Source organism: Delphinus delphis, chromosome 18, assembly GCF_949987515.2.
Source record: "Delphinus delphis chromosome 18, mDelDel1.2, whole genome shotgun sequence".
NCBI lineage: Eukaryota > Metazoa > Chordata > Mammalia > Artiodactyla > Delphinidae > Delphinus > Delphinus delphis.
Window position 1 is genome coordinate 20,509,211 of NC_082700.1, and position 20,164 is coordinate 20,529,374.

General features: G+C 42.0%; 1 protein-coding gene across 1 annotated transcript in view; it reads left to right on the forward strand.

The window, feature by feature from the left end:
* The first annotated feature begins 6,507 nt into the window (after positions 1-6,507).
* The window catches only part of LCP1 (lymphocyte cytosolic protein 1), a 55,475-nt gene continuing 41,818 nt past the window's right edge, over positions 6,508-20,164 (forward strand). Inside the window, exon 1 of the mRNA XM_059996258.1 lies at positions 6,508-6,584. The gene's annotated coding sequence lies outside the window, so the exon portion shown is untranslated. The remainder of the gene's footprint in view (positions 6,585-20,164) is intronic.

Sequence of the window (20,164 nt, forward strand, 5' to 3'; positions counted from 1 at the left end):
AAGGTATTATAACCTGTTTTAGAGGATGGTGGGAAGGCTGGTGTGTACACACTGGGGGAGGGAGAGGGTCAAATCTTCCGCTCCCAAGTAAGAAGTTAAAAAAGAATTGAACCTGAACAATCAAGACATAAACATAGCCTCTAGAAATATGAAGTAGCAGAAGAAATAGCTAAACTGTTGAAAATAATTGTTTCTGGGGAATAGGAATCAGAGGTAGAAAAGGAATGTGTCAGGAGACCAGTGTTTCATTATAAACCTGGAGGTAATGTTTGACTTCTAAAACGATGCACATGTATTACTTTATTAAAAAATTCAAATGTATGTCCACACAAAGTGTGTGCACAAATGTCCACAGCAACGTTATTCATAATATCCAAATGGTGGAAACAACTCAGATGTTTATCTGTTAATGAATGGATACATAAAATGTGGTGTATCTGTAGAGTGGCTATTATTCTCCCATAGGAAGGAATGAAGTACTCATCCATGTTACAACATGAACGAGCCTTAAAAACCTTCTGATAAGTAAAAGAAGCTAGACACTAAAGACCACATATTGTCCAGTTCCATTCATAGGATATGTCCATAACAAGAAATCTGTAGGGACAAAAATTACAATAGTGGCTGAGGGTTTGGGAGGTTGGGGGTCAAATGGAGAGTAACTGCTGGTGCTTTCTTTTGGGGGGTGATGAAAATGTCCTGGAATTACATAGTATGATGGTTGCCCAACTCTGTCAGTATACTAAAAGCACTAAATTTCACTTTTAAAAGGTGAGTTTTATGGTATGTGAATCATATCTCAATACAGCCATTATTAAAAAAATAAAGGGGAAATGGGTTGCCAGAGGATAGGGCTGGAAGATAATATTTTTACTAAATAATTCATTGCATCTTTTGAATTTTGAGCCATGTGCATATATTATTAATCAAGAAATTAACTTTTAAATTTAAATGGATAGTATTTAAAACATGATGAAAGAGAATGTCATAATCAACACTATCGTATCCAACACTTGTTTTTGCCAAATCTCAACATTTTGCTGTGGACATAGTTGAATTCTTCTGTCTACCTTCCCACTACCTCCCTAACTTGCCAGAGTAGCCATGTTCTTGAATTGGTATTTATCATTTCTCAGACATATTTTTATTATAAACACACACAGGTACAGACATATCCATAAACCACACTATAATAGTTCTTTAAAATGTATACAAATATATTAGTAGTATTCCGCAACTTTTGCTTTACACCAACTTTATATTTTCAAAGTTCACTCTTACTTAGTCAATCTAGTTCCATTCACTCATTTTAACTTCTGGATACTGTACTGAACCACAGTTTACATATTCCCTCTCCTGTTATCTTCATATTTTTTCTGTCAAGCAAAATTGCAGTAAACATTCATTCGTTCATTCATGCCATCCCATCACTGGGCACTGCGGCTGCTCGAAGAGCCGTAAAGACCTGCCCGAAGTTGAGCTTATTTTTGGGAGGAGACAGTAAGCTTCATCTTTAACATGTGTGTTAGAAGTTGTTAAATCTGTGGAAGAACAGAGTGAGGATGATTGGAAACGACAGGAGTAGGAGTACAGTTTTAAATAGCTGGTCGTGGCAGGGGAAGTACAAGTCATCTGTTTCTGTGATACTGCTGCCTCGTAAAAAACCTTCAATCTCAACTGTTTACAACAACAAACCTAGATTCCTGCGTCAGCCGGGATGGCTCTGCTTCAGAACATGGTGAGCTGGAGTTGGCCTGGGCTGCGGGTCAGTTTCAGGTTGGCTTCATGCATCTCCTCATTCCCTTTGGACAAAGATGGGATTTTCTCATGGTAAATGTACTCAGAAGTACAGGAGACCAAGTTGAATCACGTAGGCATATTCAAGACTTCTGTTTGTGTCCTGTCTGCTAACGTTCCAAAGCTCAAGCAAGTCGCGTGCAATAAGCTCAGGTAGGAGGAGAAGCATCCTCCACCTGCCTGAGTGGGAGGTCCTGAGCCATCTCACAGCAAGGATGTCAGTGTATAATTCTGTAGTGGAGAAGTAGTGTAGAATTGGAAACTATAATTTTTAAAAATTGAAGGAAGAAAATAAAACTAATACCTAATTCATAGGATTATTGTGAAGAATAAATAAAATAATGTATGTGAACAGTCTAGTCCAGAGCCTGGTTTAAATATTACAAGACTGGTTAACACATATAGCATTTCCTATGTGCCACACACTCTTCCAAGTTCTCTACATGTATCAGTCGACCTCACCCTCACAACAGCGTAGAACAGACACTGTTCTTATCCCCATTTTCTAGATGAGGGAACTTACGCCAGTGAAATCAAATAATTTGCCCGAGGTCACATAACTAATACAATAGTAGAGATGAGGTTTGATAACCAGACAAGTGGCCCAGCATCTTTACTCTTAATCACTCTGCTATGATCCCCCTGCATGCCCCCCAGACCCCAAGTCTGGGTTAATGCTGTGTGTTCTCACGGGCACCCAGCTTTGCTTTTGTCATGGTTCTGAGTACCACTGTGAGGTCACTTGTCTGCGTCCTTGAATACAGTGGACATTCTGCCAAGGCGGAGATTGTGCTCACCTTAATTACTCTCATTCCCTGCCCATCAAATATCAGGGGTAGGGGATGGGCAGTAGAGTGAGGCAGAGGCATTTTCCCCTTTGAACAATCCCCACAGTGCATGAAGGGGAAGTGAGGAGAGTATAAGCCATTAAAGATGCTAGAAAAACATGAGATAATTGATGGAGCAAGGTATCTAAGTAAGTAGAAGATATAAGATTAAGATTAAAATGAGGAACTATTGACCTTGAGAAGATAGAAGAACAACTTCTCTTTTAAGAGTGAAAGAGAAGGAAAAGATGGGTCTTTTAATTTTTTTAATATTCCATAAGAAAACAAGTTGTCCCATTTATTGAGGAACTGGTCCTCATTTATTTTAATGCTTCCTTATGCCAAGTTCACACGTACACAGGGAATTGTTTTTGATCCATTCCCTTAACCAGTACATACTCTTTGTAGTATTTCTACTATAGCTCTGTAATATACTTTAATTCCTAGTACCCTTCTTGATATATTTCAGAACTGTATTTGGTTATTCTCATGCAGTTATTCTTCCTTACATATTTTAGATTTAATATTTCAAGGGCCATAAAATCTGTTGGCATTTTAATTGGAAATGAATTGAATTAATAGACTAAAATGGGGAAATTAAACATTTTCAAGAAAATGGCCATGTCTCTCCATATATTTTCCTATTTTTTGGTCAATTATTTTATGTCCATGTATAAAATTTTATAACTTTTTCCATACAGGTTTTGCCTATATATTATTACAAATGCTACTACTACTATACAAATTGAGCCAGATATCATTTTAAGTAATTTGCAAGTAGTATTTAACTTAATCTGTACATTAACCCTCTGAGAAAAGTGTCAATTATTATTCCCATTGAAAAGATGGGTCTTGTGAGAGTTGAGGCTAGAGAAGGAAGCTCACACCAGATGACTCGGATCATCTCAATCAACAAGGGGCAGGAATATTGGGCCAGGAAAGGATGCAGGCTGGTAGGGAGATAAAAGCAAGAGGAGAGAGTTTGGAATAAATGTCTAACTTTTGGGTTCTGTGATCTCTTTAATCCCATGATAAATAGTATGATGGACCCAGAAAAAAGCATACATACAAAATCATGCATAAAGAGTTAGGGGGCCACGGACCCCAGGTTGAGAATACCTGCTCTCAGGAATTAATGAAATTGAATAAAAGCATTTCTAAGAAGTAATCTGAAGGCAAACAGCTTGAATTTATAGCATTTCAAGTCTATGTTTCTGGGACTTTCTTCAGCAACATTCAGTAGCCGGGGAGTAGCAGCTGATGCGGTTTTAGGGATTGAGGCTGTGAGCTCCATAGCCACCCAGGGTGGGATAAAGTAAGGAGGGCAGTAGGGGTAGAGGGAAGGCAAAGCACAGGCCACTTAAGAGGCAGAGGTGGCAGTAGAGGCATGTGGATGGTGGGGTAGGAAGTGGGAGAGGTCCTCTCTGGGTGTAGGCCATCAGGGGGGCATGACCTACAGAGAACGTAAGAATAATAAAACCAAAATCAGTCTGCTGTTTATTATCATGATGCACAAGCAATTCTAAACACTGACAGTGATAAAGTATTCCTCTCCAAAAAAGCCTTGGTCTAAGACCTAAACAGCTGACTGCCGCCGGGTAGCCTTGTGCCACTTGAGGCAGATAGAGAGATTACGATGGAGGGAGTGGTCTAGGATGTGGGTGAGGCAGTGGTGGGAGGCTGAGGTGGGGACCACAGCTGGCGGGTGCTAGAGAGGAGGGTTCCTTCAGGCGGGTGTTTGCAGGCAGCAGAATTCAATGGCTTTCATCTCCTGGAATCTAGATGTTGACTGGAATCCAACGAGCTTTTTTTTTTTTTTTTGACTTGAATCAGCTGCTAGGCATAACCGCACATTTCACCCTCTTCAAACATCAGCTCTGCTCACATCTGCATCTGCCTCGATGTTCCACTGCCTTTTTCACCCCTTTTTATAGCAGATGGCATTTATTTACTTACATGCTTTTCTCCTCTACAGACTGTGTGCTCCTTAAGAGCAGCGATTGTGTCTTACTCATTTCTGAATCACCAGTGCCCCCAGACAGGCACTCAAACACCTACTGAACCCATGCACAAGTGTATTTTGCTCTTGTTTTAGATTCCTCAGATGTCCAGTGACCAGGCACCAGTAGCCGCCATGCTGCTGCTCTCCTCCCAGGTAAACGAAATGAATCTCTGTTCTTCTTTATGAAGTGTTACTGCCACACCTCCATTCCACCCTGAAACCACAGGGATGCAATTAGGGAGATCCACAGTATTTCGCGTATTTTCATCCTTCAGACCATCAAGACAGTATCTGTGCTGCTGCAGAGTCCTGACTGATGAGTATTCACCCCAGAGTGAAAACCACCAGCATTTGGCTGCTTTGTCGTGTGATCAGCCCTGTCACGGTGATGCCTGGATGTGTCTCTGGTGTCCTGAAAGAACTTAGGTGCCTCTGGAACCCCACCCCCTGCGATGAATTACTTGGGAGTAATTATGCAATGGAGAAAACGGGGTCCAATTCACCCCCTCAGTCTTCCCTGGGGAGTCACAAGAAAGTTGACAGTTCTCTGTGAGGTGAACCACTTCTAGAATGGACTGAATCTCCACCATCTATTCCTATTCTTCTGCCCACCCTCTCCAACAAGATGGCCCCTGTAGGGTTCTGACCAAGACACTGCCACACCGCTGACTAATGAAGTAGAGAAACCAGAACAGCTTGGTCTGATATTTGAGGTTGGAAGCAGGAACTTTCTAGAGGAGAAGTCAAAGAAGCAAAAGGAGTATAATGGCAGCCCCCCAACCGTAGTACCCACTGGTGGGGTCCCAGGCCCCTCGCAAATACAGAAGCGTATTGAACAATCAAGCATCTTCAACTCACCATCAGAGCTGGAGCAGAGCCTCAGATTCTCATTCCTCAATAGCAGGCTGGGTGCTGGAGCTGCACACAGGCTCTGGGCAACACGGAGACAGACTATGTGTAATGTTTGGTCAACATTACTCAGGATACTATACAACCTTCACATCCTCTGTTAGGCTGTGAGCGCTTGAGCGCTTCCATTCGAAGATGAGAATTAGCCCTCAGGACGAGCATTCGGGGTTCGGGCATAGAACTGAGATATTTTAATTCTCTTGCTAATTTTCTAAAATGTGCGTTCAAAAACTAAGTGTGGTCTCTAGGAAGGAATTTAGCAGCATTGGACTATAGCAGCTGCCTAAGTGACCCGCTGGTGCTCTTTGTAGGAAGCGTCTAAATAATTGAAATCTTTAATTGGGTTAAAGAGATCCCTAGTACATAGGTGCTCTATAAATAAAAGAATGAGTAAATAATATGGTGACCTTCCCTTTCGGGCCCCTCCCCTTAAAGAGATCATTTTGTTTTGTTTGCACCAATAAGATCACTGTTCAGGGACTCTCGAGAGGGGTTTGGTTTCACCTTGGGGTGGGGCTTTCCCAAGGAACTCCCTTCTAGCTTGTTTCAGGGATGCTGCCACCTCTTCCCTTGGCTCTTTCATTAAAAATGAATAATTTGTTTATCTTTGCTGTAAGTAGCTAGGCACCAGAGCATTGCGTTCGCAATTAGGGGCAGATCAAGAAGTCAGGGTAGCAGGCTGACCTTGCCTTGTTATCTGAAATCAACAGGTTTAAGTAGCCCAATGCCTACAAGACAGCTAGAGGGGAAAGAAAGGGAAGGAGAGAGAAAAATGCTCATAAAGAGGAAGTGGTAAGAGGCTTCTGAATTTCAGTGTGACCTGTCAGGTGATTTTTGCAGGGGAGGGGACATGAGAAAAAAAAAAACACGTTAAGTAAAAATGTCCTTATAAAGACAAAATCTATTTCTTTCCTGCCTGATGATTTGTCATTCTAGTCACTTCCTGCCTTGTGACCACACACCCGGGGTTGACAAAGTTGTTCTGCAGATCAGAAAGAAGGGAGTTTCTGGTCACGTACCAGTACCACTGAGAACAGTTTTGCTACCAGGTAAATTTCCTTTGTCTTTTTGTCATTTCTAAGTGTTTATGATGTTTTGCTTGTTGGGCGGCTCTGGTTCTGTGGATTGTGGATTTTGCCCCCAGGGGACTAGAGATCTGAGCACCTGTCGCCCTTGTCCGCTATGAGCCAGGGCACCGTTTAACTGCCCAGCAAAGCTCCAGCCACATCTCGTGGCCGCCCAGAGTGGGACCCTCCCCTCCGCTCTCTGGGGTGGCTTCTTCTCCAATTATATGCAGTTATCACCCCCCCCCCAAAAAAAACTATGATGTTTGCTTCCTTTTTAAACCAAACCGTGTTCTGATTTATTTCTATTGCTTTATTTCTGGGAGGCTATTTACTGTGATTTGATCTACTTTCAAATGTTCTCAGGAAAGTGGACATTGATCGTTTAGATGCTGTTGCGCGTTGGCCTAATGGGGATAGTTTAACTTTAGCTCCTGTGGTTCTGTTTTTCTAAAAAACTCCTTTACAGTACTTTAGAGGATGTGCTAACATCTTGAGTCATATGTTACTGAGTGTGCTACTGGTTATTTGAGTGATTTTGGGTACCGCTGGTTTTCAATGGGTGTGCTTAATAACCACATGGAATTAGAGGCTGCCTCTTCTCCATTTATTCTCTAAAAATAAAAGCAATTTGTGTTGCTTAATTGTACTGTTTTGTAGAATTGTCTGAACTATTTGGTATCCCTGTGATCATACAAATGACCATTAATTATGGAAGAAAGGCTTCAGTCTATAATAGAAATTCTTATAAAGTTGATATGGGATATTTATTCTAGAAACTTTATGGAAACATAGACTTTGAAACTTGTAGCATCAGCCTTTATTAATTACCATTATTCAACAATATTTAGTACCATTGACAGATGATAAACATAAAAGCCATCCGGACTGCAAATGGATTCATTTATCCACACACTTATCAAAACCCAATTTTTCTTAATCAAGTATAGCAACTTGTTTTATAAAATTACCTCCTCAGGACAACTTAAAAAAAAAAAAACTGTCGTTAAACGAAGGTGATTTATCCACACGTCTTGCTTTTGAATTTACATAATTTATCATAATTGGTTTCTAGTAAATAAAATGGTTTAAAGAACATCTACACAGGCAAATTTCAATGGAGTTAACTGCTTACCTATAAATGTGAATTTCTGAAGTTGTAAAATGTGATCGTCAATATTGCTTGACGCATCTCACCTGAATAGGTTTTTTTGTTTTTGTTTTTGTTTTTGCGGTATGCGGGCCTCTCACTGTTGTGGCCTTTCCCGTTGCGGAGCACAGGCTCCGGACGCGCAGGCTCAGCGGCCATGGCTCACGGGCCCAGCCGCTCCGCGGCACGTGGGATCCTCCTGGACTGGGGCACGAACCCGTGTCCCCTGCATCGGCAGGCGGACTCTCAACCACTGCGCCACCAGGGAAGCCCCCTGAATAGTTTTAAACTAGCAAAAATGTGGAGCTGAGGGAGAAGGACTTGGACCCCTAAAAATAACAGATTAAAACTATGCTATGTCTTATTTTAAGTAAAAATATTAATGAGAATAAAATGAATTAGGATGCAAAGGTATGTCAGTATTTTCCTTACATCGGGAGGAAATAAAAATGGAATCAAGTTTAGATTGTTAAAGCATCAACCTGATACCCATTTCTCTTCATTCTTGTTCACTCCCAGCAACATCAGGGAAGAAACTTCTGGGTCTTGCCTTTTGAACAAGCACTGCTGAGGTGGGACATTTCATTAGCTATCCCAGGGATACTTTCTTTTGTCACATTTGAAATTTTGTCTCCTTCATAAATTGTGCCTTGAAACAATCGGTAATTTGGGAAACAATTTCCGTGTTTTAACACCATTTCTAATTCTTTTGCTGAACGCTTTGGGGAATGGGAGGCCACAAAGTAACTTTCTCATTCAAATGTATCTATTTAAATTAGGACAGAACACGTAGTAATACCACTTAATATTGATACGTACTTACTATGTAAGCCACTCTTCATGCATGACCTCATTTAATCCTCCCAACTACTTTTAGAGATGAGGAACGGGCTTAGATGGTTGAAGGACACGGCCCAAGGTCACAGGGTGAGGGGCAAGGGCGGTAGGTAGCCAGGATTTCTGGCTCCATTCTGCCTCTCTGTAAGCGTCCGTCTATTCCAGAGCCTATCTTCCCCACCAGCATCTTTTTCCCAGATGTACCCCGTTATAGGCTTTTCGTTCTGAAGCTGACTGAAGAGATCTTAGCATTCATGATTTGAAGAGAGAAAGAAAGAGGACAACAGTTTGCAATAAACCCAGAAACTTTTTCATAAATAAGAGGTATCACTGTGGGTTTCATATAATAATAGAATGAAGTGTTTTCTTTTAAGTAATGCATAATTTTACTCAAGAATTGTGTGCCTTCACAAACCTGCCTCAGCCACTTTCCCAACCTTATTTCTTGTCACTTCCTTCTGCTCTAGCTGCCACCTCCCACCTCTCCCCCTCCTCCCTCCACTTACCCACATGCCAAGTGCACAAGTCCACAAACCACCGGAAAGTTCCATGCTCTTTCACTCCTTTTCACTCCAACTGCCTTTCCAAGTGCTTTCTTCTTTATCTGTGAAACTTTTGGTCACTTTTTAAGGCTTATTTCAAGAAACCTGTCCTTTTGCAGGGCTTTCCTAGTGGTTCTTGCCTCTACCGATTCTTCTGTGTGTGTTTGTTTAATGCTTTGAGTTTAGAGTAAGTAGAGCAGTAATCATATTGCTTTCCTTTCAAGTGCTTAATTTGCTGACAGCCTGAGCTCCTTCTCTGTCTCTCCTGGCAGGTAGTAGGTGCTCGTGATATTTATGGAATTTTTTCTCAGTTCCTTAGATACGCAGAGAAGTCTTTTTTTAATTTCACTTGTTAACCTAATATTTACTGAGTTCCCCCAGTGACTGCTATGAACGGAGATATAACACCATTACAGTATTTTGCTTTCTAACATGCTTCCTTTTTGTCAAAGCACTATTCTTCATTTTAGTCTCAAAGCACTAAATAGACATTGACTTCAAGGCATTTAAGGAATTGTCCAGTGACCACAGCCAGCAGGCAAAATTAATCTTATTATTTTAGTTTAAATACATTAATTGAGCTAAAACTTAGCTACCCTTACCAAAATTATGTACCTGATAATAAGCATATTGGATGACCAAGAGCACAGGAACAGATACCATTAACTTTTATTTATTCATTTTGCACTCTTCTCAGAAAATTCTCAAGTCAACGTCTCCTTGTTGCCAAAAAAGTGAAGGCTCCTCTGCGTATATGGGGGAGATAGCAAACGAATTCTAAAATCAGGTTAGGTAAAATAAAAATAAGAACTTTTCTCCTAAGGTTATATTTACGAAGAGTCAAAAATTTATAAAGTAAAATTATAAAGTCTGATGACTGTATGACTAATAGATTTTATAGCAAAGTGACATTATTTAGATTCATGTAATTGTCTCCTTAGGATATTTTTTGTTTGCTAGTTTTCCAACTCACAGATACCATCAAATGAAATGATTCTATTCCATCTGCGTATGAACCCTGCAGAAATAAAAATTAGAATTAGAGTCCGCCAAAATATAAAACTAATCAGTGTCAGCAGACTCCAAGAGTTTCAAGTTTCCCTATTTTACCAGATGGCAATGCACTTCTTAAAAGAGTTCATGTTTCACATTGTTTTCATTTTGAAGTATAAGAAGTTACCACCCAATCAGATATTCATCTTCTAGGAGCATCTCCCTACAGCTGCTGTGACCACTGGGCTCCCCAGATGGCAATTCCCCGTTGCTTTCCTCAGTTGCCTCCTGATTGAACTTCCTTATGCTGTTGACTGTTCCTGTTGTTTTGTTTGTCAATTTCAGTCATTACATCAGTTTTCCCAGCAATTTCATAGTCACTCCATCTTGTAAGATACTGTAAGCAGCAGATGGGGAACAAAGAATTTCCATTCATCATCCTAATAATGACAGCTTAGCCTTCTATACTACTGTTTTGGATTGAGTGTTTTTCTAAGCGTTTTGACCGTATTAATGCATTGAGTCATCACAACAATCCTGTGAGGTAGGTATTGGTGTTATCTTCATGTTGGAAGGCAAGTTAATCCATTCAAGTATTTCATTACTTTAATTTTCTACAATTGAATTAATTTTATATTAACTACTGAATTCCAGGGGAAACCTCCTGGCATAAACAGGCAGCAGGCCATGGTGCTTATTTGTACCTAGGCCTTGAGTTGCACACAGATAATAATAATTTATCCTAAATAAATGCATCTGTATCATTAATTGCTTTTATTAAAGACTATTCTTTGTCAACATCATCATCATCAGTATTTACTCAGCTCCTCTGCACTTGACTATTTGGTTTTTACCAACTTATAGACCTGTGTATAGGTCACAAAACATGATCTCTACCCTCAAAAGCTTTGAAAAGTTCTCAGTCATAGAAGATTAGAATACTTGAGTCAAGTGGCATTCCCATTTTCTAACTGTTGTGATTGATAGACATGAATAAATTAAACAATTTAGTATTTATACCCAAGCACACATATCTATAATTACATAGTAATGGCCAAATATAAGTGTCCTAAAAAATGTGAAAGAATGAAAGATTGTTTTAATTGTGAGCTGAAGAATAGAGGTAAAAAGTGACCCACTTACTGAGTTAAAATAAGTTTTGCTCAACTTCAGAGCCACGCCTGCCTCAGCCCCACCTTAAGTTATAAGGAGGCTTGTTTCTCAAATATAGTCCGTTGTTTTTTCTGGCAGAAGGAAAAGCTAAGATACTAAATTGAGGAACTTGCAAAGAAAGCCACAGTTTTGTGGTTGCAGCATTGATTCTTGTTTTAGTCTAGCACCAGTTCCACGGACAGATGGACACACTTGCATGCTCTCTCCATCTCTTTGTCTGTCTGTGTGTCTCCCTCTCTCTCTCTCTCTTTCTCTCTCCCTCTCTCCCCCCACCTCTCTGTCTCTCTCTTTCACACACACACACACACACACACACACACACACACAGTGACACACACACACATCCTCTCGACTGGCTGAGCTAAAATGGAAAAGAGATTACATTCTCCACAGGCAGAAAAGCCAAGATGTCAAATTTGGCCGGCAAATTAATGCGGCGTGTGAATTTCAGTCTCTAAGATCATTTCTTTTCCCTTTTTCTCTGGTTGCACTTTCAAGAGGGAAGTGAATGAATGGACTAATTACTTTACAATTAAATAATACCCTGCATTTTGATTCCTCAGTCTGGTAGTTGTCTCCAGTATTTATCCAAACTGTGTATCTGAATGAATGAAGTAAAGAGGCGCACAAGTGCATCTGTATAAAATTTGCATCCTCTGCCTTTTCGCCGTTCCTCAGGCAAAGTTTAGAATTAGAACTGCATCTTCGTTAACCTCCGGTGTCACATTTTAAAATGTGGATCCTTGATGTCATGGGCTCACATTCCCTTCACCAGGAGGCCATGTGATTAAGAAAGAAGAGTGGAAAATACATTCCTTATGGAGAAAGCTACATAATAGATGCAAAGAGAAAGTAAGAAAAAATGAGGAACGTGTATGCAGTTTTGCATTATTGAGCCCCTTTTTCTTCATCTCAAAGATGTAAGTGGGGCTTCCCTGGTGGCGCAGTAGTTGAGAGTCTGCCTGCCGATGCAGGGGACACGGGTGCGAGCCCCGGTCCGGGAGGATCCCACATGCAGCGGAGCGGAGCGGCTGGGCCCGTGAGCCATGGCCGCTGAGCCTGCGCGTCCGGAGCCTGTGCTCCGCAACGGGAAAGGCCACAACAGTGAGAGGCCCGCGTACCGCAAAAAAAAAAAAAAAAAAAAAAAAAAAAAGATGTAAATGAACTTTCCCTTCATTTCCAATGCTTTATAACATTAAATTTTTTCTCTTTGGAAAGATGGAATATCATGGGCACCTTTGATGACTTTTTTCAGATTTTTTCCCTTCCCTCATTGTCTTTCAAGTTGAGATTTTTCATCAAAATCTCCCTGATGCTCTGTTTCTTTCCTGTGACCACAGAGGAAGACAGTTGGGACTCTTAATCTGTCTGGTGATTGAATATAATGTATATAATATAAAATGTATTAAATATTATATATAATGTCAGTTTTTAAAGCTTGTGAGTCTGAGTGGCTGCAGTTTCTGTGCACGAGACAAACAGGTCTGGTCTAAAGAAAAGAGCAAATTTGGAGGCAAATTTGGATTCCTTTTCTAGCCTTTTACTAATTGTGGAGCCCAAGCAAGTGTCTTAAGCCCCCTGACGCTCAGTCCCCTCATCTCTGAAATAGGGAAAAGTGCTGTCTATCCGCTGGATCTGCTCTTGGGTCCATCTCCCCTTCCGTTGCCCCATTTCATCAGTCTGTGTGTATATCTCCCTCTGCTATGCTCACCATCGCTGCTGGCTTACTGAGCCCTCACTATTTGCTAGGCATTGTGCTAAGCTCTTGACATATATTCGCACTTATATTTCCACACAAAAGCTGCCTGGGGTTGATGTTCTCATCTTCTTAGAACAGATGATCAAACTGAGGTTCAGGGAGGCTTAAGTCCAAGGTTACAGAGCTCGTCAGAGCCGAGATTCACACCTTGCCTCTTTTCCACTTTAATATTCACAGTTTCTTAAACATGTAAACCATGTCTGTTTTCATTGCATTGTATTTTCTAACATGGTCCACTGGCTACTTTCTAATAAGTCTAAATATTCCTTTCTGTGGTTGAATATTCAATGATTAGTCCTAATTTTCCATCAGGCGGAGATCCCAACTCTGCCTTTGATGGGTCCGCTGCTATACCAAACAAATAAATGCTTGAGGATAGTATGGTACAGAGTTCTTAAGGGTTATGAAGCGTTTACGCTATTTAGTTATTTAAAATTTTGACAAAAGAAATGTCATAGCATATCCCATTAGTAAATTGGTATTGGTAAATATTTGCCCACCAAACTGTGGCTTCCAAGAAAGTGTAGATAAATCTAGTCTATCAAATGAATACAAATTCCTGCCTCAGTTTATCTGTAACTGCTTGTTTTTTGTTTTTTTAATGAGAATGAGCTGGTCCTTAGAAATTCTAAAAGAACTACCCCAAGGAGCCCATAGAAAATGAGGTCACATTATTGAGAGTAAAGAGAAGCTTCTGTTGTCATTGCTGGTATACAGATGTCAGCTGCATGTTGTCTTGGTGTCTTTCCATCAGCTCAAACCACAGCAGAGAAAGTGCCTGGAGAATTCCGGAGTGGGTAAGAGATAGAGGCAGAGAAGTGGCCAACAGACTCAGTCCCCAGGCACTGGTGTACCTGAGAGGGAGGAGAGACATAGCCCAATGGTCTTCATCACAGATGCCCAAGATCCTTTTTCATTTCATGTCTCACAATGGATGTGCGGGCTTTTCTTAAGATTGCTGTACATTTTCCCACTCTGGCCACACTTCCTCAACTGTCAGAAGGTACTTTCCACGATAAGTATTTCAGGCAAGACTAAGCCCAGAGCCCCTTGACCGCTCAGCATGAGATCAGCCAATACCGGTGCTGTTGGCTTCTAGCTGGTATCATCTTCTGATTCCGCAACTGCTTTTGAAACTGCCTTCAAGGACTCTGGAGGAGAGATGTGGTACAAGCGCCAGAGCAACCAAGCTAAGATCATTTGAAGATAAAGCGTAGGTGTGAAATCTAGATTTACACCTATCCACACATGTGACATACATACAATTAAGTGTGAATTTTAGACAGTGACTCTAGATAATATTTCATATAGTTTATAGTGGAAATTGGGTTTGTTCCCCAAGATAATTTTGTAAAAGTTCTGGTTTTTTTTATTTTCTCCTTCCTTCCTTCTTCCCTCCCTCCCTCCCTCCCTCCTTCCCTTCCTTCCTTCCTTCGCCAAGCACTATTGTATACAATTTAAACACTTTATCTAATTTCATTCTAACACACCTCTTGTGGAGTGAGCACCGTGATTGCATTATTAATATCCCCTTTGTACATATGAAGAAACTGGGGCTCAGAAATTTTAAGTAACGTGTATTCAAGCACACAGCAAGAGACTGTCGCATCAGAAAATCCAGCATCATACCTTGTTGCTTCCTAGTTCATTCTTTTTTATGTATATAGCAAGCTTAATTTCATGAAGGAAGATAAGATCATTAACGTACAGATGAGGTTTGTGAGAGGCCTATGATGCCTTTACACACTTGCTTAGACTGGGAGAAAGTGGGTCGTGTTCCAGCACAGGTGAAGCTGTAAACTAAGCCTGTGCTGTTCTTAAAACGAGTGGAAGAAACTCCTCCCCTCATTCTCTCCATCCACATATTGAAGATGTGAAGTACATTTCATGGACGGTGCATCTCAGGGATTTTTTTTAACCTTTAAGTTGTCTAAATGTTCATTGACTTGTGTTTTTCCCGTACTTTGGTTGCACCAAACTAAGCTTCCGGAGGCTCTACTCGTCTTTTCTGACGAGTCACTGACTCACTCTGAGACTTTGGGGAACAACTTCACTTTTCAGAACCCCCATTTTCCCGTTTTCTCGCGCGGCAGGGCCATAATGTCTGAGGCTTCCCCAATTCAGAGCAATGTAACCCTGGGCCAGTTACTTAAATCTCAGTTCCCTCATCTGTAAAGAGGAAATCGTCATAATGCCCCATAGAGTTGTGGTGGAATTAAATGTGGTAACGCCTATAAAACATTCAGCACTGGGTAACCACTCAGTAAACATTAGTTCGTCTTCCATTTGTCCTTTAGCTATTGTTTTCTCTGGCTCCAACATAGATAAACTCCCTGTGGAGAGAATATGGGTTCATCATTCTACATGAATAAGGAAAAGACCTTTAAGCTCTCTCCTCTTCATCTGTGGAAACCCAGGTCACATGTCACTTCTCCCCGGGGCACCACGCGTGGCTCCCCAGGGGAGAGCTGTTTTCCCCATTCCTGTGGGGGATCTAAAAAGTCCCCCTGTATTCTAGTGACGGGTGTCTCTCTCCCTTACTAAACAGGCCAGGACCACATCTTATGTCTGCGTCGCCAGCATCTAACCCACGACCTAGCGTAGAGTAGGTATTTACTTGGTGGGTGTTTAGTGAAAGAAGAAACGTACAAATAAATATATGAATCCGCCTAGTGGTGGACACTTAGAATTACCGGAGGATGAATTTCATCGTCCAGATAATGATATGCAAATTACATTCAAGTGAACTCTAACACCTATTCCTAATTCTTTCCTGTGTGTTCCTGGTACATTGAGTTTGTGCATCTCAGCTGATTTTACCCTCCTTTCCGTCCTGCTCTGTCTGCACACCACAGCCCCTTTCCTCCCAGCAGGACTCAGCTCCAAGTCAGACACTGTACACTTAGGTAGAGAGACCTGAGCATCAGCAGTGGCCAGCAGGGTTTACAGAAACTGCCCGGCCCCAGGTTTTGTTACCTCAGCCAGAACCCTCTGGTGGCTGGAGGGTGGGGACCAGGGGGCATCCCCAGCCTAGTTCAGAGACTGCCAAGGGACACTTGCAAAGTCATCTTTCCTGCAAAGTGGTTTCATATGAACTTGACGCATCCACTTGCCTTGTTCTGTTGTTTGTATATTTCAGTGGGAGGGATATGATAAGTATGTACACAAGAATATTATTGTTAAACTCCTCAAAGAAGGTGATAGTAGACTTCTTTTTTTTCATGTTTTTTTATTGTGGTAAAAGTCGCATAATATAAAACATACTATTTTAACCATATTTAACTCTACAGTTCAGTGGCACTAAGCACATTCACATTGTTGTGCAACTCTCACCATCATCCGTCTCCCGAATTTTTCACCTTCCTAAACTGAAGCTCTGGCCCCTTTAAACACTAACTCCCCATTCCCCCCACCCCCGGCCCTTGGCATCTACCAATGTACTTTCTGACTCTATATGAATTTGACTATTCTAGGTACCTCGTATAAGTGGAATCAAATAGTGTTTGTCTGCACCTAATGTATATTGGAATGCACTTTTTTTTTTTTTTTTTTTTTTTGTGGTATGCGGGCCTCTCACTGTTGTGGCCTCTCCCGTTGCGGAGCACAGGCTCCGGATGCGCAGGCTCAGTGGCCACGGCTCACGGGCCCAGCCGCTCCGCGGCATGTGGGATCCTCCCAGACCGGGGCACGAACCCGTGTCCCCTGCATCGGCAGGCGGGCTCCCAACCACTTGCGCCACCAGGGAAGCCCTGGAATGCACTTTTAAGGTTAACTTAATATATGTCCTGCAAACAGATTGTACCTTCTTTTTTTTCCCCCTGTGCTATACAGTAGGCCCTCACCAGCCATCTACTTCATACATAGTAGTGTACATGCGTCGATCCCAGTCTCCCAGTCCATCCTACCCGCCCTCCCACCCTGGTGTCCATACGTTCGTTCTCGATAGTAGACTTCTTAAGCCCTGTATACCGGTTGTTTATGGGTTTGTTTGTTCATGGCTACAACTGATTTCCTACGTACTTATACTGCGTGCCAGCCAGGAGGCAGTGCTGTGAGATGATCTCATATAGTTTGTGATCTCATAATCTGCTGGAAGAAATGGAGATGTGGACATGGGGGTCTGAACCAGAGCTCAGAGGAGGAAAGACTCCCAGAGCCCCACCCAACCAACAGAGGACAGAATGTCTGAACCCTTGCTGATCTCAGAACTCTAAGGGTGTCATTTTCATATCCATCTATGAATTTGGTGTTTTGTCTTAAGAACATTGTGCCTCAGTGTGAGTTATTTTAATGTGGTTTGCTTTTCGGTTGCTAAGAAATATCAGAGGTCCTTCCTGCAAAGTCAAAAATGAACGTACAGATGAATACAGAGGCCGTTCACCTTGCCTCGGTCATTGTAACCCTGAAGGTGCCAATAGGATATGTGTGTAGTATTGGGCACGTGTTGTTTGTAGCCCAGACCTGGGTGCTGCCTGCTCAGTACCTAGATTAAGTTCTCCTTCACGTGTAGGAAATATACATGAAATTATATTCATAAGATACTTGAAATCATGGGGGAATTATACTTTACCATATGTTGAGCAGGTCTTATTTAAAGAACAACATTCCCTCTTAGGTTTGAGAACTTATTATAAAGGAAAGAGGAGAAATAAGGAGCCTTGGACTCCAGTCCCAATGAGCTCGGTGACATTGGTCACATCCATTAACCTGGGTGTTATTTCACTCCTCTGTGACAGGAAGAGAGTGGCCAGATAGAAAATCTGGTGCCTTTACCTCTACATTCTGTGACTCTGTTTTTATTGTGTTATCATTTAAGGAACTTGACATAGATGCAGAAGATAGCAAAGGAAACTATTAAAGATTTGGAGAAAGCCTCCCAAAGCAGGTTAAAAGAATTTTTTTGAAGACCCAGCGGCTGTCACCAACGCACGTGACAGAATTTTTATGAATTGAGCAGCTTCTGTAATTCCCTCTGAGAATAGCCCAAGAGAGGGAGCTTTAATCGTATCAGAAAAGATTTAGGTTACAGGGTTGGGATATGAGACACCAGAGAGGTTGTAGGGTTTCCTTATTTGGATATTTTTGAGAAAATAGTAGATGGCTCTCTTTCTGGGGCAGTTTGCATGCAGTCTTGCCTAGAAACTAGGAGCGAGCGAACTGGAGCAGCGGGACTTAAGATGTACGCAGTGACATCCCAGAAAGCTGATCTCACGTGCCGTTCTGGAAACTTCCCTGCTCTGTGCTGAGCAGCCAAGCAGCTGAGCAGTGGGCATCTGCCTTGGTCAGTGAGGAGAATGCATGAGGACAGAGCTTTGCCTGCTGCTGAGGTAAGAGCAGGTGGGGCTGGGAGATGCTGGGTCCACTTCCGAGGAGGTATCTCCCCAGAAGCTGCTTCAGGCCATGGTCACAGCTCCTGATGGCCCCTGACCCTATTTCTAGGCTCATTTGAAATACACCTTACCCTGGCTCTAACTTGTACATAAACTTGTCAGCTAGTGAACAGACTTTTGGAACTTTTAACGTGGAAGGGACTTCATCTCTCAATTTACAAATGAGGAAACTGAGGCCCAGAGAGGTTAAGTGGAGTCTGACGTTACATAGACAGGTAGCATCCTGGGTCTCCCGACCCCCAGGCTCTCTCTTCTGCCCCCTGCTCGTTATTTTATTCTGATTTCCTTGGAGATGTCCATGTGTATAAATGATCTGATTACTTGTATTGCATGGGCTGATTGAGTTGTTTGATATTTTATTTTTTGAAAAGCTTCTGTGCTAATTTCTTACTCTTATCTGATCTCTTCCCTGCCCCTCCTCCCACCACTGCCCTGTGTTTAGCCTTTCCACCTGTTCATATTTGATCTTCAGAACCTCTTCACTCTATAACCATTTTGCAGTAAGTGAGCTGTAATCTCTGTGTTGCATTTGAAACTTGATGTTTAACGGTGGGTGTCATGAAGCCCCAGTCTTCGTGGCCCCCTTGCTTGTAGCCCAGCAACCAGGGCAGTGCTTTGCACTTAGACTTCTAGGTGGAGTGAATGAATGAATGAATGACGTCTGATATTGAGGTAATGGTGTCACAGTGGATAATCAACTGGCCCATAATAATATTCAGCTTTTTGAAAAGATTATTTTCAAATAATCTTTGGGGTCCCCTGAGCTTTCAGTAGGGGAGGTCTGGATCTTAAGTCCTAGTGGCTGCATGTGAAATGAAGGGTCTAGACATGAACGCCAGGAATATCACTGTACAGCCCAGGGAAGGAGAGAGAGGCCAAGGCAATGAGGGTCTCCCCAACCCCAGCCTGGAGCATCCCCTTTGCTTGCAAGAGGTTTGCTCTGTGTCCCTTCCTTAATGGGGTTGGATAGCTTGGTAGAAAACAGACATCGGGGGGTGCTGGGGGAGAAAGCAGGGAGCTGGACACTCCTTGGTTGGGGACAGAGTAGGGCTCCGTGTGCCGTGCTAATACAGCTTCAGAAGCCCCTCAACTGAGTGATCAAACCACAGAGACCCCCAGAGAAACATCAGGTTTGGAGTAATCAGTGCTGCTGGCTTCCTTGGGGGGGTGTTTTCATCCCCTGAGATAGACAGCAAGCTGCTGAGCCTGTGCTGGGAATAGCCTTCCAAGAGTGCAGAGAGAATTCTCCCCTCTGCAGCAGCCTTGGGAGAATCAGTGTATCTGCAGGGAGAGAAAAGACAATCTCAAAGAGATTTTGACTTGACAGAAGAATTCATAAGAGCCCCCTTAAGTGGCCATCTGTATTTGAGGACATTTATAATTATTTGGTTCTTAAAAACAAAGGCACTTTTAAAATACATTTTGAGAATCGTCCCTTGTGTGAAAGTTTGGAATATCTGTATCCACAGAGAAATTGTATCCCCAGCATGCATAGTAAGCTATCACCACCACCACCCCGCCTCTGCACAGTGTTCTACTTTGTAAAAGAAAGCGGACAGAATTAACTGAAAGCAAAACTCCTTCCTTATCTAACTGTAGTATGATAGCTTTTAAAAAACATTTATGGGGATTTTATTTGGCTTTGGAATCCTAAGTATTTTATGTTTCACTTCTTTAATCATCAGAGTCTAACGCTAAAGATTACGGGATTCATGATGTTC